The sequence below is a fragment of the Natator depressus genome, chromosome 3, assembly GCF_965152275.1.
Source record: "Natator depressus isolate rNatDep1 chromosome 3, rNatDep2.hap1, whole genome shotgun sequence".
Taxonomy (NCBI): Eukaryota; Metazoa; Chordata; order Testudines; family Cheloniidae; genus Natator; species Natator depressus.
In genome coordinates, this window is record NC_134236.1 from 178282631 (window position 1) to 178308571 (window position 25941).

Sequence of the window (25941 nt, forward strand, 5' to 3'; positions counted from 1 at the left end):
TCCCATTCCACCAGGGGAGAGCTTCTTAAACAGCAGCAAGGCCACTGTGCAGTAGCTCATGCGGGAGAGGTGTCCAAGGAGTAACTGACTGGCATTGAGTCTACAAGTAAATATCCAGCTTCTATGGCTGGCTCGGTAGATTTTCTCTATGGCTCACAGGATCCATGTGTGAGGCTGGTCTTGCCCCTCCTCACTCTGGGCCACACTGGTATGAGCCACAGCCCTGGGTAGGGGACAGTGCAGAGCCGCTCCAGGGGGAGCTCAGGAAGGATTGTTCCTCAGCTCCCTAGTGCAAACGGGAGGACCTTAGGATAGTGCAGCCTGCTCCCCCGGTGTACATGGCCAGCTCCACCAGATACTGGGGCGGATGGTCATGGTCTACTTCCTCCCCATCCCACACAGAGCTACTTGTGCACCTCCACCCCTCAGGCACTAGCAGGGAACAAGTCTCTGTGGCTCCTAAGCATCAGGACTGTGACTATCCCTCCTCTTCCATGAGGTGTGCAAAGGACAGGAGAAGGCTGCTTACACTCTCCTACCTCCTAATACTCAGGCCAGGAACTATCCGGCCCTCTGAGTGGCCAAATCTAGTCTGATGCCTCAATTATGGGGCAGAAATTTTATGAGCTAAAATGTGGGGTTTCCTGGCCCTTGTGCAGGTTTCCCTACATAAGGTCCAATCTGGCTCTCAGTCCTTCCTCAAGCAAAACTCTCATTGACTTCAGCCAGAGAGCTGTCTGAGGAAGCACTGTGTAGGGAACCCATGAGTTGGCCATGGAAAAAAGCACAAATCTGGATCTTAAATTACAACCCAGTTTCTTTCAAAAGAAAATCTGTTCTATTTTATCATATTTTCCATTTTTCGTTCACCTTCATGAAACTGGTTTTGGTTTTATACTAGTTGAAAAGGTCAGATATGTGAAAAGGAGATTTTTGTTCTAACCCTCACAACACCTGTTTGAGTTTCTCTGTCAAGTATCAATCCAGCTCAGTGTTTGAGCTACATTGAGGTAAACTGATATTTTTACTTTTGTACTTGTACCTTTAGGCAACTAATAAGGCTATTTTAAAACCACTGAATGCACTAGAAACATGTCCTTCACAAGCAGGGTTCAAGGTAATCACAGACATTGCTTCCATCAAAGAAAAATTAGTCATTTTTTAAAAAAAGAAATGCAGGAAAAATAAATCTGAACCCAGGATTCAGTCAGTCAATCACAAATAAAGCTTGGATCCTACAAGGACCTACAGACATGCTTAACTTTAACCATGTGCATAGTCCTGATGAGTTCAAAGTTTTAAGTTAAGCAAGTGCATAAGTCTTTGCAGGCTGCGGCTTAAACTTGTTGGGAGAATGAAACTACTGTTTAAACGTTAGGTAATATAGGTAATACTTATCTGATTATTTCTTTTCACTGTTTTTCTGTTATTGAATTATTGTTGAGGAGAGGAGAAATTGAGACTCATTCTCAGGAAAAAAAAATCTTATTAATGTTTCTAACAGAATTACAGTGGTTGCCAATGAAAACCAAGCATTTAAGATCAAATTCCACCCTGTGGGATCTGAGATGATGCATTTTTTTCCTGTTCTTAGAATTGGAAAAACTGCAATATTCAGATACCACTGTGGTTATATGAGTAAATGATGACATTTTAATGATGACCACCGTATTTGTACAAAACCATTGTACAAAACCAGATAGTTTTCAAAGTAGCATTCAGATATGAAAGTAAAACTGAATAAAACTATTAAAATCTTTTCTTTTAACATGTTCCTGTTAATATTTTCCTCTATACAACCTCCTTAGACATACTCATTTAGGGTTGCCAACTGTCCAGTTTTCCCAGGATCATCCTTTTTTTGAGGTAGCTGTCCAAGCAAACCTGTAAGAATATTCTATACACACTGCTAGCTGTCCAGTTTTATGGGCTTCAGGATCATCCCGGATGTCCCAGGCTTTTTCACCTCATTCCCTCCCACATCCCACCAAAACACAACCAATGTTCAGATGAGCCAGACAAAAGAAAATACTGTAGATGTCAAACGGAGAAAGTGGTGCAGCTGTTACACACATGGGATGCGTTATCTGAAGACATATTATGATGAAACTGGACAGTTTCATCAAATATTCATGAAAATGAATAAGCCACAATTCTGTATTATCCAAAGCCAAGCCTGTTCAACCATCTTCTTCTTCATGGTACATAAAACATCAACCATACAAGAAAAATAAAAATACTAAAAAAAAAAATCTCTTTGGGAATCCAAACCTGTAGTCATAACCCAATGGGAATTTTGCCTGGGTAAGTACTACAGTGGCAGGAACATTAATGTTTTCAAAATATTATTAAAATACAATGAGGCACTTCATTAATAAAAAATAAAAATTAAGAACTGTTTTTAAAGTTGCTAATTTTGCATTTAATAGGTCAAACAATCACAAAACATAGTCCATATAACTAAATGTGGGAGGGAATAAAGATGTCTGCAGTGCTGCTAACAGTTTGCAGGACTGGTCCTGTTTAGCATCATGTATTGATGATGAAATATTGATTTTTATTCCATCTACACAATCAACATTATTTAAAAATCAACCAGCTTTTGTGTTGTTTGTTTTGTGTTTGTTTTGTATTGTTTTGAGTACTCCCTTCCAAAGGCAGGCTACTACAGAAGTAAATTCCACATTGTTCATTGGTAACATGAAAGGCAGGACATCTAGTGGCTGAAATCTATCCCTGGTGTTACTCCATGGAAGCACAGAGGGCTACCCTTGGGATGAATTTGGCCAAAAGTATTTGGACACGGGGGGGGGGGGGGGGAGGCAGATCCACAGGTGGTGTAATTAATTGAAGCTGTACCTGTTTATACCAAGTGGAATGGAAAATAAATGATATTGGCATTACTTAGATAAACTGATTTGTAAAGTACAGCAGAACTTATTATTTATGTTATGGTAGCACCCAGAGGCCCTAATCTGGGTTAGGGCCCCACTATCTAGGTTCCGTACTAACACAAAGAATGACACCATTCCGGCTGGTTTTTACTCTACAGTCAGGACCCTGCTCTACTGCTGCTACCACCTTTTGTTGTTGTTGGGTTTTGGTTTTTTGTTTTGATAGACACAGTTGTAAACTAAGAGGTCAGAAATGTTGCTACTCCTCAGCTGATATGAAATGTAAGAGCTTGTCTTCAGGTACAGTGCTTCAGCAGTGCTACGCAGCTGAGTCACTGTAGCGCGTTAGTGAAGACGCTACTACACCAATAGGAGGGCATCGGCACAATTAATCCACCTCTCTTAGAGGCAGTAGCTCTGTCACCAGGAGAAGCAATCCCATCAACAGCACTGTCTACATCGGGGGTTAGATCGATAGAACTAAATCGCTCAGGGGGGTGGACTTTTCACACCCCTGAGCGATGTCGTTATACCGATATAAATTTGCAACGTAGACCTGGCTTGAGTGTGGGGACTCAGAGAGGACTTCCCTTCCTTCCCTCTGCACCTTATACACAAAGCAACCCAAATGTTAGTGCTTGTGCTCTCTTATGGTAAAGGGCAGAGGGGACAGACCAGATCACCACTACCAAAGATGCTCCGTTTCCCAACAGAATGTCATTGGGCTGGCTGGAGATGTAGCAATAGTCCTACTGTGCCCCTTTGCAAGCAGCTGGAGGCCAGTACAAAGGTGCACATAATCCCATCTGAAAAGGTATATGAGTTTCCATTGGTGCAAATCTGGAGTCACTCCACTGACATGAGAGGAGTCTCTGGATTTACACTAGTGTAACAGACAGCAGAATTCATCCCCTTTTTAAAAGACTTTTGTTCTCAGGATCAAATCTGGCACATTGCCAGCAGTCACTAATCAGAGAGTGTCCATCTCTGAATGTGTCAGGTGCACCAGACACTGTTTCAGCTGCAGGGTCAAACACTTATCAATGAGGAGTCCACATGCCCAGTGGACAGGGCACCAGGTTTGGAGCCCAGCTCTATCACTAACTCACTGTGTAGCCGTGGCAGGTCCCTTCGCCACACCGTGCCTCAGCATCCCCATATTCAAAATGGGGCCAATAAGGCTTCCCCACCTTGGTAAAGTGCTTTGAAAGAGGCAGATGAAAAGTGTTATGTAAGGGCTGGGTATTATTGTTACTACAAAAAGAAAAGGAGTACTTGTGGTACCTTAGAGACTAACAAATTTATTTGAGCATAAGCTTTTGTGAGCTACAGCTCACTTCATCAGATGCATCCGATGAAGTGCGCTGTAGCTCACGAAAGCTTATGCTCAAATAAATTTGTTAGTCTCTAAGGTGCCACAAGTACTCCTTTCCTTTTTGCAAATACAGACTAACACGGCTGCTACTCTGAAACCTGTCACTATGCAAGGCATTGTTACTACAGTTTCCTGCAACGTTCATGTGCTCTTTGCAGTTAAACAACTGGGGGGGGGGGGGACTGCTAAGAAATTCTCTCCTCTGTTTTTTACTTTTTAAGTGGACTACAGCTAAATATGCAAGTCAACTAAGCTGAACATTGATCTGATTTCAAATGGAATGCTATTGTTTTGTTTTTAAAACTAAGTCAAACAAAATATTGCTAGTCTCATCCTTACCCACAAAAGTTAAACTTGAAAACGGGATAGAAAAAAGGATCCGTTTTCACTTTGAAATTCAATGACAATTAAAAACAAGAGCACCATCATCATTCACTTGGTCCAACATAATCAGAAGGAAAATTAGATTTCCTTGAGCAGCAGATGACAAATCATTTTGGCTGCACAGCATTTGTTGAAAGCCTTTCTGAACTCCACTGCACTGATAAAAGTTGTGCATTGGGTGGTTTCCTCCCTCCTCTCACCGATGACACTAAGTCCTTTGAATCACAAGGAAAGCAAAATGTTTTTTCTTTCATTAAATACAAATTGGTCATTTTTGTTTGTATTACTTTCTTTTCTCTATTTCATCTCAGATGCAATTCTTATCTCCAATACGTGTTTATCCACAGCAAGTTTAGAGAAATCTTTTCCCGAAACTGGATTTTTATTATTAAAACCTTTCCTTTAGCTAATCTACAAGAACATTTCTTAAAAAATAATCCACATTTTGGTTGGATTGCTCAATCCCACAGCACATAGGCTGAGGACATCATTCGTCAGGGCTCCTCATTTACATTCACATTTTACAAGTTCTTGACCTTCTTCCCAAGTGCAGCTGCCCAGCCAGTTCACACCCACCCCAACAGGTGGCCTCTTAATAGCTCCACTGCCTGCTACTCTGATTCTCATTGTTCTGCCTGAGCTCCATCTGCACAAAGCACCACAATACAAATCAGGACCCAAGGTGGACGTCGCCCATTTCCAACCGTTGACAAGACGGTGTATCAGACCTTCTTGTCAACTGTTGGAAATGGGTGATGTCCACCTTGATTGCATTGGCCTCGTTAGCACTACAAAAGTAATCAACTGTTGAGAATAGGTCATTTCCACTTTAATTGAATTGGCCTCGTTAGCACTGCACCCCACACTTGGTAAGGCAACTCCCATCTTTTGATATATATATACACACACACACACATATACATACACGCTACTTACCGTATTTTTCACTCCATGCATCTGATGAAGTGGGTTTTAGCCCACAAAAGTTTATGCCCAAATAAATTTGTTAGTCTCTAAGGAGCCACAAGGACTCCTCGTTGTTTTTATCCCATTTTGGATTACACGTGGAAATGGAGTTTGGGAGAAATAGTCTAGTCTCACTAAGAGGCCGTAACACAGCAAAAGCATTAGTCAGTCACTACTGGCAGTCTCTCTGCTCCAGAGATCCAAGGTTCTCACAGCAATATTTTTGGTGGCCTCAGAGTGTGGCCAACTCTTGCTGCTGGCCGCTCTGACAATTTTTCCTAAAATACTTAATTAACTTTAGGAAAAACAAATAAATATTCACATATACATGTACAAATCATAGTAATTTATTTATGTATGGGTTTGGGTTTTTTTTGCAGACTTCAATAATAAATATAATGTACATTTGTCTCTCTTCTTTACTGGACCTAAACAGAATAGAAACACAAATAAGGTGCTTTGAAGTTCTTGACTTTTTTGTTGTTTATTTTGCCTTTTGGTTGCTGGTTTGTTTTTGGTTTTGTTTTTTTTTTGGTGACTTGCTAGCTAGTAAGTCTGCTTCTGTGAAAAGCGATATTTGTTAATATCACGTTTTACAGCAGCACACTTGCTAGCTAGTTGGGAGGCAGTGAAAAGTGATATTAACAAACAAACATACAAATACCACTTTTCACAGCAAACTTACTCAGCCCTGGCAAGCTAGGAGACAAATTAAGTCCTGGATGGGGAGGCGGTAGGGAACAGGGGGGATGGTGTGATGAAGTGGGACTGTTCTTAATGTTTCCTCTGAATACTGTAGGGATGCCTCAGTTTCCCCTATGCATTTCTTAAGTCTCTAGGTGCTGGGATAAGGGGGTGTAATTGTTGCAAAGGGCCAGTGTACATAAATGGCCGACACTCTGTCTCCTGGCAACTGATGGCCTGGGCCCTCCCCCGCCCCGCCCACAAGGTGATAGCTAAAGGGTTGGAGAACAAAGGAATCAGGTGACCTCCTGGCCCGGGAAAGGGACAAAGCCCAGAGGAGGAGGGGCTGGAAGGGGAGTCAGTTTGGGACTGGCTGGGGAGGAGGAATGAAGTGCAGACATGGTTGTCTGGCTCACTGCCCCCCAAAATGGACCCGGCTGAAGGGTCCTGTTCTCTGTACCTACAAACTCTGTTTTAGACCGTGTTCCTGTCATCTAATAAACCTCTGTTTTACTGGCTGGCTGAGAGTCACGTCTGACTGCGAAGTTGGGGTGCAGGACCCTCTGGCTTCCCCAGGACCCCGCCTGAGCAGACTCGCTGTGGGAAGCGCATGGAGGGGCAGAGGATGCTGAATGCTCCAAGGTCAGACCCAGGAAGGTGGAAGCCGTGCAAGTTTTTTGGCCTGCAGACAGTCTGCTCACAGAGAGGAGACCTCACCAGAGTCCTGACTGGCTTCATAGGGAGCAGTTCCAGAGTATCGCCCAGGGACTCCGTGACAGATGGTAAGGGAATTTGGAGGGTACGGGGGGAGGTGGTGGGGGCCCAAAGCCCTGCAGCCAGGGTCCGGAGCTGGAGGACACAGTGGGGGCCAGGAGCAATCGAGAGGTTGTGACCCCAGTGCCAGAGCCCGAAGCCCCACCACAGGTGGGGGACAGAGCCCGATGCCACACAGCCGTAGCCTGCAGCTCACCTCCCAGGGCTGAAGCTGGAAGACCAAGCCCCGCCTTCCCTGGGAAGGTGGGGAACTTACCCGGCTGCCTGCTCCTCTGGCATTTGCAGCTCCAGAGGGGGACAGGGCCAAAAACCACTGCTGGCGGCTCCGGGGGAGGGGCCGCTGCTTCCCCCATCACACCCAGGAAGCTGTGGCAATAAGAAAATCTCCCGGTGGCTGCATCTGAAAAACCTTGAATTAGAGTAGCAGAGGTATTATAGGTCAACATTGAGGTACAACAGTAGAACTGGATGGTGGAAACTTGCAACATGCCTTTCTCTAGCCAAGCCTATTGGTTTCTCACTTATGAGCACTAAACATCCATTCATAAATTTAAGAAAAATAGCTAATGCTAATTACTAGCAGGCAAAATTATTCCTCTCATCTGCCCCTCCCCTGCATTTTTTTTTGGGGTGGAGGGAGCGCTAGGGTTCTCAAGTTACAAGCCCATCTCCCCTTTTTAGTTGACATCTTACAGATGACCTGTAGCCTCCGTTCTGAAGCCAGAAACTCAGGAATAAGCCATCAAAGTTTACTTTTTTTCTAATAGGAAGCTACAGCTTTAAACAATATGCTGCTAAGCACAATGCTAATATTAATTAAGCCAGTTATACCACTGACCATGCAAATCAAACCTATTACCTTTCCTACAGTCTCTCACAAAGAAAAGTTACATCTCCACCACAGGTTTCAGAGTAACAGCCGTCTTAGTCTGTATTCGCAAAAAGAAAAGGAGGACTTGTGGCACCTTAGAGACTAACCAATTTATTTGAGCATAAGCTTTCGTCAGCTACAGCTCACTTCATCGGATGCATACTGTGGAAAATAAAGAAGATGTTTTTATACACACAGACCATGAAAAAATGGGTATTTATCACTACAAAAGGTTTTCTCTCCCCCCACCCCACTCTCCTGCTGGCAATAGCCCATCCAAAGTGATCACTCTCCCTACAATGTGCACGACAATCAAGGTGGGCCACCTCCAGCACAAATCCAGGCCCTCTCCCCACCCCACCCGCCAAAACCCACTCCCCCGTTGGACCCAGATCAGATGTCAAGAACTGTGGCATTCGTGGACCGGTCGGAGAGCACTTCGGTCTCTCTGGTCACTCGGTTTCTGGTCTCAGGGTGACTGTCCTTCAACGGGAAGGCTTCGACGGCAGACTCCGGCGAGAGACTGCTGAGTTGGAGTTGATTTGCGGATTGGATGCAGTTGACTTGGGCTTGGGTGGAGACTGGGAATGGTTGATTCATTGTAGAGAGTGGCCTATTTCCCCTTGTTTGTTCCTTCCCCCCCCTTCACCGTTCCTCGGACGTTCTTGTTGAACCCTGGGTTTGTGCTGGAGGTGGCCCACCTTGATTGTCGTGCACATTGTGGGGAGAGTGATCACTCTGGATGGGCTGTTGCCAACGGGGGGGTGGGGTGGGGTGGGGAGAGGACCTGGATTTGTGCTGGAGGTGGCCCAACTTGATTGTCGTGCACATTGTGAGGAGAGTGATCACTTTGGATGAGCTGTTGCCAGCAGGAGAGTGGGGTAGGGAGAGAGAAAACCTTTTGTAGTGATAAACACCCATTTTTTCATGGTCTGTGTGTATAAAAACATCTTCTTTATTTTCCACAGTATGCATCCGATGAAGTGAGCTGTAGCTCAGGAAAGCTTATGCTCAAATAAATTGGTTAGTCTCTAAGGTGCCACAAGTCCTCCTTTTCTTTTTATCTCCACCACACTATCATGAACAGAAACTCTGGTTCAAACTGTAAGGTGGAATCTCTTGCTTGCTAAGAGCTAAGGATAACACTTTGTTATCAAAGGGGCCAGGAATCCCTCTCAACAATCAACACTCAAAGCAGTTCAGTGCTAATCTCCAAAACATGAACAACTACATCGTTTCCATGAACATGTCATTTTTCTGGAAGCTGCTGCATCCATCTATACAGCAGTAACCCCAAATCCCTGCTTCTCGGCAAACAGCATTGCAATCACTGTTTTCTCAGTTATTCCACTAATATAACATCAGCACTTAAGAGCAATAAACAGATTGTCAACATTTTTTTTTATTATTCAAAAGATTAGACCACCTGGTTTTGACTTCTAAGAGCAAATCTTTGAAAACCATCACTAAATCAGCATTTTAACTACTAAAAATACAGCACTATTAGTTATACTTAACATAGAGTATTGTCTAGGGATTAGAGCACAGGGCTAGGAGTCAGACATTCTGGGTTGTAACCTCAGCTCTACCAGATACACACTGTGTGACCTTGGACAAGTCATTTCACCTATCTGTGATTCCATTTGTAAAATGGGGATGATTCTACTTACATATCTGAGAGGGGAGCGATAAGGAATTTTCTAAATAATTTTGAGAACATCAGCTGTCAGATGCTGTACTATATATGGACAGTCTCTCATCAGATGGTACTAGTTCTAGTTGCCCGCTTTTATGCACACATGAAATCTGTTGACTTGAAAATCAGTATTTTATCCAGTGTCTTAATGAAATGGTGCAGTTTTTTCTTGGCTCTTATTTTTGGAGACATCAGATCTGGACAGTGCTAAAGCTGTGGACATTCCAGTTTCAGCATGCTCTAATCTTCCAATCAGCATTTCCCAAAAGTATACTGTGCCCTTCAGGTTGAATGTTGATGGAGTTCCAGTGCAGCTGAAAAGAAATACCAGTATTTTCCAGGCACCAGCTAATGAAAGTCAAAAACAGGAAGGACAGCTTTGCAAAAGAGAACAAGAATTCATCACTCCCAATGACAATAAAAAAAAACGGGAAGCTACTTGTAATGCTATGAACCAGTGTAGAAAGTGCTGTTGTCTACTCCCATACATTAAGATCAATTTGAAGAAAAAACTGTTACATGCATTATGAGTAATCTGTACAAGACAGAACATCATGATTCAGCAATCCACAAATTTGATTAGCCAAATGTAAAATCTGTTAATAAAGCAGCGATTGGTTTTTTGTTTGTTTTTAATTTACAGGCCACTTGAAAATTCTGCTTTTTAGTGTATTTTCAAGAACTTCCACCAGTGAAACCTAAAGGTCCTCATTATACTATTAAAAGAGGAAGGGAACTATTCCAAAGTCTTACTGGGCATAAACAGTGTATACGGTTATCTAAGTAAAAGCTTCCACATTTAAATATGCTACATGTGTATGAGACCACCAATGATAAAATTCCCTGGTGAGCTGACCCTTTATTTAAATCAAATACTTGGGGGGAGGGGCGAATAATATTTGTAATAAAGTGCCTTTATCTGCTGCTTGTCAAACAATATGTCAGTTTCACTGCTTGTTTACAATATATCTTACAGAAATTTTCCTTTTATGGAAACTGAATCGGACAAAAGGAAATATTAAAATATACACAAGAAAGAACCTCTCTGGTCAGATAAATGTAATAATTTCCCTATCCACAGCCACTTCAAAAGAGAATGGGGTGATTTCAATAGTAAGATTTAAGTTGTAAAAAATTAAACTAAACAAACATTTGAAAATCTCTTAAAGAGTGAATACAAGAGACAACAAATATGCTCTCTCCCTTCCTCTCATTCATATATAAATATACATGATACACGATAGAGTGATGTTACATAAACATCAGTATGTTTATGTAACATCACTCACTGTTCTCAGTATGAATTTGGGAAGCCTGATTTACACCTAGCATGCCACCCCAAATACATTCAAATAAAACCTTAATACATCCCCTGTACTACCTGTATGTGTCACATATGTTGCCAAAAACACACACACAATTTCAGGAATATTTTAAAGAATTCTAAGGTTTTTTTTCCTGGAACTATCATATCCCTCTGCCTCAAATGTCAGGTACCTTGGTTGCTATAAACCAGCTCCCACCGGAATGGACTTCAGTGGTGCAAGATCAGGCTCTATAAGTCTAATCATAGTGGTTTCAGAAGAAACAATAAAAAAGACATAATACAGCTCTTCTACCGATAAAAAGTCATGACTTCAAAGTAGAATATTTCAGATCTGTCCACCCTTCCAAATGATATCAAACTCCTGCAGGGTCATGAGATAAAACTTCAAAATTGTAACAATTCTGATGTCTACAAAGGCCATTACTGGCCCAGAACCAAATCTTGCCCAACTCCTGGGCCTCACTCCTGGGTAATTTTTTGGAGTAATTCCACATTTTGGGGGGGGGGGGGGACAAGAAATGAATATTTCAGGGGCAGCCTGATTTTTCTTTTTGGGGGGCAACTCTATGAAGCAATTCAGGGGGTGGGAGTGCTGGAGTAAATCCTGGAAGAGATGGATTGGCAGGCAGAGAACATAATAATAGAGTGATTAAGATTAAAGTAATAAATTTTCATGACTCTGCAATTTCACACACACACACACACACACACACACACACCTACCTCACCTCCACAATTTGGAAGGGTGGAATAATAACATGATCTTTAAAAAAAAAAATTCTAAAAATTAGGGAGTGTCCCTCCTATATGTATCACCTTGAATGTTCGAGTCTCCAACCTATAATATGTTCAGCTATGAAAACAAAACTTGGTTTTGGTATTTAAGTCTGAGGTGTTTTCTATTTGGTGAAGCAATGCCGTAAACTGTAATACTGGGGCAGATACTACAAACCCTTACATGAGTAATCCCACTGAAGTCACCAATAACTACTCACGTGTGTAATGGTTTATAGATTGTCCTCATTGCACTGAAACAAAAGTAAGAGTTATTTATGTTGATAAGTACCAGAAAAATAAGGACCAACTTCCACCATCAGCCCACTCCTGTTACAGTAATATGGGTAGACAGGAGAACCCGATTGCAGATAAAGATTATTAGTTCAACCTGCAGAATTACCAGGGCTGGAATTTGGCCACTTGTTACAATAACATAACTAATTATTATAAGCAGTTAGCATTTTGTACTGTGAAGTCACACTGTCTCCAGATACGTTCAGAGCTCTTGGGGCCCAAGCCTGCGAGATAATGAGTATCGTCTGACTGGTGCGGATTGCTCCCAGCTCTCACCACATGAGGTGTTCAGTACTTTGCAGAATCAGACCGTTGGACATCAGCTTAATGTGTGAACACAACGGAGGGGGCACAAGAATTTAATACAAACACACATCTTGCTATGAGAGTTCTTAATTTGATGTTACAAATGCTTCAGAACAGCATGTGACACTGTGGGCTGTTTTATAGGCACTACAATCCTGAGGCACAAAGCAGTAGAAGAGAGTTTCACTTTTAAGGCTCCAATCCTTCAAGTTTTGTCCCGTGGCTATCCACAATAATTTGCCAGATCAGGGCTTGATTCTGTTATTTTTTCTTTTGCCTGATTCTCAAAATTGTTTTGTTATTGTGATAAGAAATTATTTCTTTAAATGTATAGAACTGATGAGCTGCAACGATCATAAACATAAACATGATTTCAGTGGAGTTAGACCAAGGGTGAATCCCTGATCACTTTAATTCTGTAAATAACATGTTTGTAACACAATTTGTAAACATCCTTCTAATAAAGTAATAATGCTGCCTGCATAACAGCCACTTTCCAAAATTAATATCTTGGTCATTTGATACATTAATCTTTTACAGACTGAGCATGTGCTAATAATATTTTAAACCCAAAACATGTAAGTTATATTTTAAAAACTTTTTGAGATACATTTTTCTACTTATTGTAAACAATCAAAAGTATTTGTTTCATGTCTGTATTTCCCAATATTCCAAATTATAGCACAGAGTAATTTAATAGGCAAATTACCAAGCTCTACAAAGGACTGGTGTTTTACAAAGAAATATGCACAAAACTTTTAACTATAAAAGAGTGCTAGTAGATGCCACTATAATCCAGCTTGGCTAAAACTAATTTCAGTCCCAAATCCCTTCAATGGCTCCTTGGCCTTCTGCCATTGCTTATGACACCCAGAGGTTAAAAATGAAAACTGCTGTACTATATCAACTACTGTTAAAGATGCTCTTAAACATGTGACTTTGCAAACTGCCCTTAAAGTGACAGAACCATGCCAGGAATCTAAGGAACTCTGTGACTCTTTGAACTCTCTCAACAAGCCCAGCTACAGCAATCCCAAGTGATTCACATTATTTTCCGCTAGTTGAAAACAGCTGTAGAAACATCTCTAAAATGGCTGGCGTATCATGCACCAACTCACTGCTCCACCTACTGTTGGTATGTCCATGTGGTCCTCACCTGTCAGTTCCATTTTAGTGAGCACTCCCTAGATTTCCATAATGTCTTATCTGCTTGTTTAAAAGAAAATGGTGGTCAAAGCAATTTAAACTGCTAGTTTTACATTGCCCTGTCACCATAAAGTATTACTTAAGCAAGCATCTTTAGAATCTATTCTTTCTCTTAGAATTATCAGTGCTGATCTTTGTTTCACAGGCTTCGGTAGCATAATCCAACACAGGATTTACTACACATTAGGATTATTTGTCTTAGACTCAAAACACAGATACGATAAGAGCTGTGTCACTCAAACCTCTCCATACAGAGGGTATCATCATCTACAAGAGTGATTTATGGACACTTTTGTTATAAATCTTTCCTCTCCCGATTCAGATTATTTACACTGGTTAAAAATTTAACTGATCGATGTGCATCACAAATAAAGTCATTTGCATTTTTTATACTAAGAGAATTCAAAATCTCAGGCCAGACGCTTAGCTGGTGAAATCAGTATTGCTTCACTGACTTCAGTGGAGCAATGTAGATTAATACCAGCTGAAGATCTGGCCAATTAATTTTTTAAGCACAGCACAGACTGCGTAGACTGTCGGTCCTTCATCGGTTGAGACAGAGCCGATCACAACATGTCTTCCGATCTTCTCTTGCTCTGGCCATCCTTCGCCATGCTTGTCCATATGATGATGATATGGATTAAGCACAGCAGGAAAAGAAAAATCACTCCACTGCAACTAGGCTACCTATGAACATCATTCTTTTCTTCCATGACTGAATAAATTTAAGAATCCAGTTGAGACTTTAATTAATAACTAGCAGATATTCTTCATTGTATTGGTGTTATTTAAATACCTGTCTGGGTCAAATATGTTTAATCCTCTTTAGCATATGTTTTATTTACCCAGAATTTATGTTATCCTTGTTTATCTAAGCATACCTTTGAAGTATCTCTCTGAAAATAATACACTACCATCATTTACTTGCTCCTTTAACTCAGTGCCACCTAATATTTTATTAGTCATGACTCAAATAGCTTTTTAAATAATGTAATTTCTGGAAATGAATAAACCTAATACATGCAGAAAATCTGAAAGACCAAAAGACTGGGAAAATGGAAAGTTCAGTGAAACTCAGATGGGAATTTTTGAATTTGATTCTCAATTCCACTATACAGTACTAGTTTTATACAAACGTAACAATGATGCTTAGCAACACTCCAACAATACAAATCCTTAAAGCTATTTTTGCTGGCCAGCTGGGATTGGGGAATCCCCAGGTAGTGCAGAACTGGTGTAGCTGGTACACCACACCCCCTCCAAGAACCAGCATTGGAAGTGAGAAGGCACGGTCATAGTGCCACTGTGCTCCACCCTATGCCTGGCTGCTGAAATGACCTTCAGGGGGTTATTACCAGCTAGAGTTACTTAAAGCAGCCCTGAGGGTTCTGTAAGTTACGCTACATGCTGAATGAAACCCCCACCCTAAAAAAGCACCACCAGTGGTGGAGCACAAGGGTGGCGTAAAGCCATTTGTGCCTCTTCCCAACACTTGAGTCCTGCCCTGAGCCCAGCTCAAAAGGACCTTTGTCCTGGGACCAGGATTTCAATGCGGGTGAACAAAATGAAGGAGCAGGCCCCTCCTTTTCAGCCAGAGCTAAATTACTGCTGTCGCCTTGATTCCAAATATGAAATGAGATCAAAAGTGCTGTATGTTTTCCCCAAATGAAGTAAGCTGTGTCATTTTAAAAAAATGCAACTCAGATTTTTAGTCCTGAGACCTGCACAAATCCAAAGGTCATGATTTACATATGTATTTTTCATTCTGTATCCTCACTGTTCCATTTTATTTCCACTCTCCTCTTCCTATTACAATGTTTCTTGTTCTGGTCCCCACAGCAACACAAATATGTGTTAAGAGAATGGTTGGTTCATTCCACGCTTTTCTACAGCTGATTCTCACCAATGCTGACCAGAACCACACACTGGCTCAATAGCACAAGCTGTTCCAAAAGAGCAGCCCATACCCTTTGTTTTCTCCGTAGTGCCCATTTAGAAGCAAACTCATCCTCTTTCCATAACAAACTACTTTAGGTATCACAGGTTTTAAGTTTTTAAAATGTTTATGCAAAAGGAATAAAATGCAGGATCAAATTGTTCTGTTGACAAATTTGACATGGAGCTGAAAATTCTATAAACTTATTTTTACCACTGAACAAAGCCTACTTCAGTATTTGATGGTAAACCAATATTCATTTTAAATATTCAAATATTGCTTGCTCACATCCAGAATCTTAAGTCCAAATCCTGCCTTCATGTAACTCTGTGCCAGTGTGACTGGCTTATCTCTACCTCAATACTTGCTTACAGATGAAGACAAATTTGAGAAAAAACTACACGAGTTCCGAGCAAAGGTGTAGATTCTTATTCAGTCCTTACTCAGGTATCGGTGTAGGTAATGGATAGTCTTGACTAATCAAGGACTTGTGCCCCAGTGTTAAAGTTATCATTATTTTCCTTCTTTCCTGCAATGTAATTCTGCCCTGTGTTACAGGTTTTTGAGGACCTGTAAGTTATAAAAAGCAAACAGAGCATAAATCAGAAAAAAATATATACTCATTCTCTAATCTATTTTAAGGAACGAATTTGTGCTAAAATGAGGTAAAGTGACAACTTTTCCGATCTTTTGTTATCCAGGGTACTATTTTAAGGTATAGTGCGACTGCATTAGTACTTGTCGCACAGTCCTGCTTCCAATCTGCTGGCAGGTCTCCAACACATTCCAGTACTTAATGCACAGCTCTAGTTGGGATTCAGTCCCACTTATCTCTAAGACACATTGACTGAGATTTTTCCACATTATAACTGACCCACCCTTTACTAGCATGAGGTCACTTTGCACAATCTTAGCCTGCAAATGAGAAAAACATTTGGAACAAGCTCCTCCAAAAGTCCAAGTTATTAAGACCATAATTAAAATAGATCCCAACAAATGTTTTAACATTAAGTTATAGGCTCTGGGCATTGGTTGCATCCGATGAAGTGAGCTTTAGCTCACGAAAGCTTATGCTCAAATAAATTGGTTAGTCTCTAAGGTGTCACAAGTACTCCTTTTCTTTTTGCAAATACAGACTAACACGGCTGCTACTCTGAAACCTGTCACCTTAAGTGATCACTCTGGTTACAGTGTGTATGGTAACACCCATTGTTTCATGTTCTCTATGTATATAAATCTCCCCACTGTATTTTCCACTGAATGCATCCGATGAAGTGAGCTGTAGCTCACGAAAGCTTATGCTCAAATAAATTGGTTAGTCTCTAAGGTGCCACAAGTACTCCTTTTCTTTTTGTGGATACAGACTAACACGGCTGCTACTCTGAAACCTGCCATTAACCAGTCTGTTATTTAGTTTGTCTGGAATATGGAGAGACAGAGGGAGACTTTTTTTCTTTAATTCCAATAAGTGTTTCCACTTTTGATCATCCTTTCCACTGATTCATCATGGTCAAAAACTGTTCTTCCAGAACTGCATATTCTACTTTAAAATATGAATATGCTGCATATAACCTGAAATAAACTAGTTTAGCTACCCAGTAGATCTCTGACTGAAAATCCCTGAGTGGGACTCATTCTTACCCTCTTATATCAGCATAAATCACTATTAGCACTATTGAAGTTAATGGAGTTATAGCATGTTAAAACTGGCATATGTGACAGCTGAATCAGCCTCTATTCATTTTTATTTTTCTAACTTTTCTTTATCCATCTCTTTCCCTACTGAGGGTGAAGAAGAAACTCTCTCCATGGACTGGGGTAAGCATTTCCTCTTTCAGGTTACAACTGGAAAAAAAAAAAAAAAACCACTGTATAAAACAAAGACAAGAGATGACAACATTCTTGCCCAGAGCTTTGGGCTATATGGGGCAGAACAGGAGGCAAATTCCCCATTACCAGAGCTTAATATCTTCAACAGAACAAATGGTGATTATGCTTTGTGGATGGAAAGCTAGATCCTCAGCTGGTATAAACAGGTGTAGCTCCAGGATCTGACCAGATAAACCTTGCACTCAGGCAGTTTTTTCAGACAAAAGAGCTGCATGTAGTAAAATCTACTAGGGCCCTAGTAAATGGAAAATCCACTTAATTTGGAAAATTTACCTGTGAACAGATTGATTGCAGTGCAGTGAGTGTCTCTGAACAGCAGATTAATGGCACACCTCTTCTGGTTCAATGGCATAATTGGTATTAGCCACTAGTCTATTCGTGGTAGCTGACAGGTGTGAATTAGCATTTGTTGGCCTAAATTTTTCACACAGAGTGGCCCTTTTGTTCAGTTCATGCTATTTTCTTGATGTGCCAAGGTTGCTGAACAAGTCAAACTAATATATGTTTTAAATAAAAGTTCCAATCCTTGGCACATTTCCAAAGGAGTTAATGAAAAAAGTGACTATAAACTAGCATAAGGCATTCTAGTCTAGTGACAATTGTTACAAGTTAAAAGAAGTCCTGTGTACAATGAAAAAAATAGAGCGAGCTTAAGGAAAAGCTAAATTTGTGCAGAAGAAAAAATTACGGAAGGAAAACAAAAGATACATAAAAGCAGAAACATCTGAAATGACACCAGCGCAACAAAAAATCACTAATAAGGGGGAATGGTCAGAGAAAAACAGTCAATGGCGCTAAAAGAACACAGCTCAAGTTACTCTTCAGCTTTAGTCTGTCATTGGGCACAGTAAGATAGACACCAACAGATTGCAAAGATTACATATAATTGTAGATCTTTTTCCTGTAGCATATATTAAAAGCCACATAGAAATCACTCTCTTTCAGACAAACACACATCAAAAATCCACCTTCTCAAGCTGTGGTAAAGAAACCTGAAAATTTTTGCTATAAACTCAAGCATTTCTTAATTGTACATAGGATTTTCTGCAGCAAAACTATACATTTTCTATGGGGATTTGACAGGAGCAATTTGTTCTAGCACTTAACTACAAATTAAAAATAGCCAAAGCTCAACAAAATTGTTAAAAAGATTAGACTGCTTAAATTCATAGGATGAGTTAAACAGCAACAAGAATGATGTTATGTAAATCAGATGGGATATAGCTATACATAATAAAAATTTTGCATGTGTGAAATCTATGTAACGCTACTTTTCATTAAAGAAAAGTAAACCTTTGTTAGGTCCAGAAGTAATTGCTGCTCCACAGTACTCATGTTCATTAGAAAAATTAATTTACAGCAGATCATTTTAAGAGTTATAATAAAATCTGACAAATGAAAATCATATGTGAAACAAAATTAAACACAGGATAAGGTCATCTTTGGTGCAGCATACCTGCAGAAAGTTGATTCTACCTGTGTAACATTAGATAGTACATATACTCCACCCTCTAGCACTCTCCTCATGAGGCAACCGTTGATTGTTATATAGGGATTACAAACACCCACAAGAGGATTTTTAAAGTGAAGATATAAACCTACAACAAAAACAAGAAGATGGCATTAGATTGTCAAATAAACTTTAAAACCAATGGGCCAAAGTCAGTCCTGGTTTAACTGTTGACATCAAATCTAGTCAAGCAGGGCCTAGACAGAGCTACCCATCTGACTAATGCTCCTATCTATGTCAGAGGCAAAGCTCTCATTTCTGTTATTTAGGAACAGGAGGAGACCTATGGGTTGGTTTTGACTTTAAAAAAAATCCCTGATCATTTGAGTCATGGGTACTGTAGGGAAAACTCCTATTGACTGCACGGTGGAGATCAGGCCCTAAAAGGTTGTCTTTCTCCACAGGAATTATTGCAGCAGTTGTGATTATCTGTGTTGCTCTCGTGTGCAGCTCTCTGGTTTAAATGGGAGTGGGACAAGTATAGGGCACTATCTGGGGCAATACATCAGCTCCAGAATTGGCTCCTCACTTTGGTCCAACTGAGCCCAAAATACAACTTTTTGCAAAGGTTTTCCCACAATTATGGAGTGGAGGGTTTGGGGGCCAGTGACTGCTTGGGACTTAGATTTGGAAGATGTTTGGGCTATTGGTAAACCACTGTACAGGCTTTTAATTTGTGTGTAGTACCCACAAATCTGAATAAATAAATGGTCTCATTTGAGCTGTGTAGCACAGGCTCCTCACAAATGAATTACAATACTTTGTACAAACGGTCAAACTGCATACATGTATATTCATGTAACTTGACAGTGACAGGGTGTCCCTGGCCCTTTGAGGCCTCCTGCTGAAGGCCCCATGGTCCTACCCCTCCCCGTCCCAGGAAAGGAGCAGCAAAGGTACGTCCTCCAGGCCTGCCTAGAATGGCTGTATATGTGCAGGCTATCAGAGCCCAGCAGGCTCAGCTAAAAGGAGCTGCAAGGCCTGAACAGGTCAGTTCCTGGATGGGACCAGAGAGTCAATGATGGGTGCTCTGTGCTGGCCAAAGGAGTTCAATGAGCTGCATTTACTAGACTGGAGAACTGTACTCCTAAGGTAACGGGTGAAGAAAAAGGGGCTATGTGGAAAAAGGCCCAGGGAATAGCAGCAGCAAACTGAAGGCAGTGATAGATATGTGGCTGCTGTTTATAGGGTCCCTGGATCGGTACTTGGAGTAGTAGAAGGACCAGAGTAGAATCATAGAAGATTAGGGTTGGAGGTCATCTAGTCCAACCGTTTGCTCAAAGCAGGACCAACCCCAAGTAAATCATCCCAGCCAGGACTTTGTCAAGCCGGTCCTTAAAAACCTCTAAGGATGGAGATTCCACCACTTCTCTAGGTAACCCATTCCAGTGCTTCACCACCCTCCCAGTGAAATAGTGTTTCCTAATATCCAACCTAGACCTCCCTCATTGCAACTTGAGACCACTGCTTCTTGTTCTGTCATCTGCCACCACTGAGAACAGCCTAGCTCCATCCTCTTTGGAATACCCCTTCAGCTAGTTGAAGGCTGCTATCAAATCCCCCCTCATTCTTCTCTTCTGCAGACTAAACAAGCCCAGTTTTCTCAGCCTCTCCTCATAAGTCATGTGCCTCAGCCCCCTGATCATTTTCGTTGCCCTCTGCTGGACTCTCTCCAATTTGTCCACATCCTTTGTGGGTGGGGGGGCCCAAAACTGGACACAATACTCCAGATGTGGCCTCACCAGTGCCAAACAGAGGGGAATAATCACGTCCCTCGATCAGCTGGCAATGCTCCTACTAATACAGCCCAATATGCCATTAGCCTTCTTGGCAACAAGGGCACACTGCTGACTCATATCCAGCTTCTCATCCCCTGTAATCCCCAGATCCTTTTCTGCACCCACACAAGCCCCTGGGAAAGCAGCCTAAGGCCCCAAAAAGAGGACAAGGCTTGCTTAGAAGCCTGAGTGAAAGTTGGGATGTAAAGCACCTAGAGACAGGGTGGAAGACCCTGGTGAGGACAAATAGTTTTGCTGGACTTTCCCTACTCTGGAAGGGGTTCAACCATATCAGCTGTGTGACTTGGCTGGAGAACTGAGCCACTGAAGACCTGCCTAATGAGGCTGACAACGTATAGGGGGTGCCAGGAGAAAAAAGACTGCAGCACCACACCCACCCAACAGGAGGCACTCACAAAAGAGGTGAATGTCTCATGTCTGGGGCCTGACCAAATTCATGGCCATGAAAAACAAGTCATGGATCATGAAATCTTGACTCCACTGTGAAATCTGGTCTTTTGTGTATTTTTACTATATACTATAAAAGTACCCTATACTATAGGGTAAAAAATATACAAAAGTACACAGCACTTCTCAATCTAGGAGTCCCAACCCAAAAGAGGGTCACAAAGCTATTGTGGGGAGGATTAAAGTATTGCCACCCTTACTCCCATGCTGCTGCTGGTGGTGGTGCTGCCTTCAGAGCTGGGCACCCAGCTCTACTGTGCCATACAGTGACCCCCCTCTACAATCGCCTTGTAACCCATTTTTTTGGGTCCGGACCCCCAGTTTGAGAAATAGTTTTAAGGGGTTTACATGTTTATATTTCGCCTTTTTAAAATACATATTCATGTTTTGTTACAACACCATGACATTTAAGATATAAATATCTGAAACCACGAAATTCAAGATTTTTTTAAATGCTACCACTGTGAAATTTACAAAAATGGACCATGAATTTGGTACGACTCATGTCACACTGACCCGTATAAAATACTTCTCCAGGCCTATGTAATGTCAATGATCACTGTGGGGGCTCTTGATAAAGGAGAGGTAGTTCAAGAAATCTTTATATGAAAAAAGGGCTTTCATCACATTTCTTTTGAAGGTATATGTCCAATTTAAAGGCAGGTAGGCCTTAAATTAGATCATGCAGTAGTGCTTTGGTTTGTGTACAACATGACCAGCGTGAGCACAAACGTTTCACCGTCAGTCTGTTCCATCCTTGGGAGCAGGTACAGAGTAATCCCAAGGGTTTCTGGATTCATCCCACACTAAAGCTGAAATAGGGTTCTACAACACTTTCTGACACAACTACTAATTTATGTTCCATCAAGAGCTTTACTTTTTACCATATACAATTTACTTCATTGAACTTGTTCTACAGCAATGCTACTATTCTACTACCAGATTTAGTACCAACTTTGTTACAGTATGCAAAGAATAAACTGTATAGTTTAATATTGCAAAAATACTATGGTTTCTTCATTTTATTTAGTGTCTTCCTAGTATCAGTTGTGACACATTAACCAGCCAGCACTAATCACCAAGAATTGCTGTGTCACACTGGAATCACAACCACCATTTTTGCAAGTTTTCTCCAGAAAAGTCAACCATCTTGACAACCAGACTGTTAAACAGTAGAAGTGAATTTGGTAAAAGCAACTAATTCTTGGGCCACCTACTGCTCTTTGTCACCATTACCATCATAAACGTACATCTTTCACTCTAGAGCAGTGATTCTCAGCCCACGGGCCAAATCGGCACATAGCTGCAGCCCATGTGACATCCTCAGGGCCATACAGGTAGTATATATATTGTGTAGATGCAGCCCACAATGGTAAATACGACTGCTCTAGAGGCTTCATCGTACATTCAAGTCCTTTTTCTGGTTGGGAGTTTTGCACACTGGCTGACAAGTCAAAATGGATAAGTTTCCTGTGACGCTTCCACACTGCTAAGATTTCTTTAATAAAGTAATAAACACCAGCTGCCTAAATAATCTTCAGGACAGGCCAGAAGTAATCAAAAAATCAGTCACCTAGCTCATAATATCCACAATTCTATCAACAAACCTTTGTATATAATGTTTCAAGAAATCTCAAACCTTGGTAGTTTTATTTTCCATTTACAGGAATTTTACTTTTTATATTGATAATTCAAAATCTAGGTCTATGGACAATCTCATGATGAAAGCACAAAATCTTATGTAGACATTATCTAGAAAGCAATCTCTCTTCTCTCCCACCACCCCCCTCTTCTGACTGTAAGGATGCAAATTTCCTCAGAACTGGAGGACTGGAATGGAATTTATATTATATTCAATTGCTTACTCGATTTTTGCGTAAAAGTTAAGTCTTGTAATAGATTAAATGTTTCATATACTTCAAAATCAAAGGATCTATGTTTAAAATCAAGATGACTTAAAAATAATAATTTAAAATGTCACTTTACACTGCTATGAAAGATGGATTTTTCAGAGATACTGCAGTCTTGCAATATTTGGCAGAACTCTGCTTTTTGGTGAAGTTTTTGTTTTTTGGGGGGTTTTTTTGTTTTTTTGTTTTTTGGGTTTTTTTTGGTTAAAACAAGCCTGTAGACATTAAACTACTCTGTTGATCTGGAAGATACAAATTAATTTAAGTCCATGCATTATGCCTTTTTAATTATGTGTTCACCTCAGTAATACAGGCATTTCAGGTCCATAAAACTTTCAGACTATTAAAAAATTTAAGCCAAAGCCTCATAACCAATAAGTTTGAACTTTATATGGCTAATCATTTAGAAGTCAGGAAGTTAAACACTCCAAATAAAACAAATGTTTCTTCTGTAAATATAAGCAACAGTATTGTGTAACAATCTGAAAGGAGACTAATGAAATTGAAAAAAACATTTTAGATTCCTAAATGTACAGTATGAGAATTTAAAGATTTAATGGTGATGACAGCACAAATACCTTTCAGGTATAAGGTAAAGAAATACCAGGTGGTCTAACATGCTCTCCTGCATAATGTGAAAGGGTACTTAATATCGAGAACCAGTCTGACTATATCCACCTGATTTACATACAGTCTGCGTTTAAATGGTGCAAGAACAGTAGGTGCCTATCTGGTACAATATAAATGTACATGGTTTCCTCTCATTTACAATAACATTCTTCCTCTAACCCCTCCCTAATGCTGCTACTTTTGTAGTATCAGATTAATGTTCCACAGCTGCAGGCTGGACTCCATCAGACCGCATTAGAGCTGCAGAACTGCAATCGCATAACTCCCCCTTCATTACAGAAACCAAGAGCAAGCAAAAACACACACACACACCCTAAACGCACAATTGCCATCTGCACCTCCACGACACACTGATCAGAGTCACAAACCACCAACATAAAAGGCAAGAGGGTAGAATGATAGGGCCGTGATTGCGTTTGTTCCCGGGAAAAAAACAATCTCGATTTCCTGTTGGGTGGGGTTTTGACAGTGCATAAGGGAATCATGCAAAATGTAGCCGGAAAGACCCGAATAAACGTTGTCAGATCACTGCATTGTGCTGCATCATTTCTCCTCAGGCACAAAGGAAAGGGAAAACCATAACAATAAATAACACAGGCATGATTTGCACACACATGCTTCCCAAATATAAATACTGCAACAGAGCGAACAGGGAGGGGAAACGTCCTTACCATTCCACACAGATAAATTCAAATCTGATTAGGCTTTATGGTCTGGAAAGGCACTATTACCGCAATCCAACCAATACGTAACGAAGATGCCAATTATACCAACGGAGGGAACCCTGGCAGATCCACATCCAACCCTAAAACACGAACATGTTGAAGTCCTGGGGGGAGGGAAGGAGAGAGGGGAAACTGACCGGTCTCCTCCAGAGCTGATGTGCGCCCAGTCCAGAAAGACCGGGGGGCGGCGGGGAGGGGGGGAGAGGAGGAGGAGGAGGCGGCGGCAGCAGCGGAGCTAGCTCCCGACCACGCCTGTTTGCATCCCATGTACCGTTACAGGCAGCCACCTATGCCAGGCTCCCACGGTCCGGGGTTGGCGGGGGGGGGTTTGAAGCTCCCTGCTGTCATTCGCTCCCCCGTCGTTGCCCGGTTTTGCGGCTGGACCATTCATCGCCTTGTCCACGCAGAAACCAGACAGCGTTAGTGCCCGCGGAGGGGGCACAATAATCCTACTGCAACAGAGTGATGGAGCCGGCTATAGCGCTGGGTGCGCGCAGCCCGCACCCACTCCCGCCAGCTCCAGCCGGGCTGCAAGCCCACGGCCCCGTCCCCCACGCCGCGGCAGGGGGGAAGCCTTTCTCTCCCCCCTCTCCCTCTGCAGAGGGAGACTCAGCCGGGTGCATCAGAGGCCCTCGCCTCCTTTCTCTGCAGTCCCCCGCCCCATCAGACACACACACTTCCCGCTTCCCAGCTTTACTGTCCCCTCCGTGTGCTCTTCCCCATGGGGAGGGGACATCCCCCCCGGCCTCTTGCCTTTGCCATGCCTCCCTGCAGCCTGCGGGGAGAGGGCAGGACTCTTACGGGGGGTGGGGGGGGTCCGATCATGGCTGTGCCATGTTGTCCGCATGCACCGAGACCCCCTACCTCGCCGGGCTGGGGAGCCGCTCCCGTCACGGCAAGCTGAGGGCTCCGCTCCGCAGCGGCGAGTGGGGGGCGATGCCGCTCCGGGCAGTGGCTGGAGCGAAAGGGAGTGACTGGAGGAATCCGCAGCCCGCCTGCCCCCTCCGCCTGCACAGCGACAGCTGCGCCGCGCCGGGAGCCAGGGGGCGGGGAGAGCGCGCGCACACCCCCCACGCCCCACGCCCCGCGCTCGCGGGCGGGCAAGGGGGTGGCAGCGCAGGCGCCCTCCGCCCTCGCCGCCCCACCCCAGCGCCCGGCAGCGGGCCAAGCGGCACCGCAAGCCCCGCTGCTGCTGCGGCAGCGCCGGCGGAGCGACTCGCACCCGGGTGTCCGGGCCTCCCTCTCCTTCCTTGGGAGCCGCGATGTGATGCAAGCAGAATAGGGCACCCGAACAGACTTTCCAACCCGCCTGACATGGAGGCGGAGCGGGAAGGCGCGGGGCTGCTGCTCCGAGGCCCAGGGTGTGCACTGGCCTCCCTAGCAATGGCTGAGGTCACCGGGAATGTAAAGGTAATTTAATTAGCGCCATTGCAAGAGGGGACACTGATGTTCAGTGAGACGCTTTGGCATGTAGGGCTTACACTTTGTGGGCCCAGGCGAGGAGACCTGCCATTTTGCAAACCTCACTGCTGGGTGGTAG

At 42.4% G+C, this 25941-nt stretch overlaps 1 protein-coding gene across 2 annotated transcripts in view; it reads right to left on the bottom strand.

Moving 5' to 3' along the window:
- Window positions 1–25401, bottom strand: part of SPTBN1 (spectrin beta, non-erythrocytic 1) — a 212457-nt gene extending 187056 nt beyond the window's left edge. The window contains exon 1 of one of the 2 annotated variants that reach the window (XM_074949399.1): window positions 25266–25401. The gene's annotated coding sequence lies outside the window, so the exon portion shown is untranslated. Of the gene's footprint in view, window positions 1–24347; window positions 24495–25265 lie in introns of those variants that run through there. The other variant, XM_074949400.1, reaches the window with a different exon arrangement.
- Window positions 25402–25941: the final 540 nt, after the last annotated feature.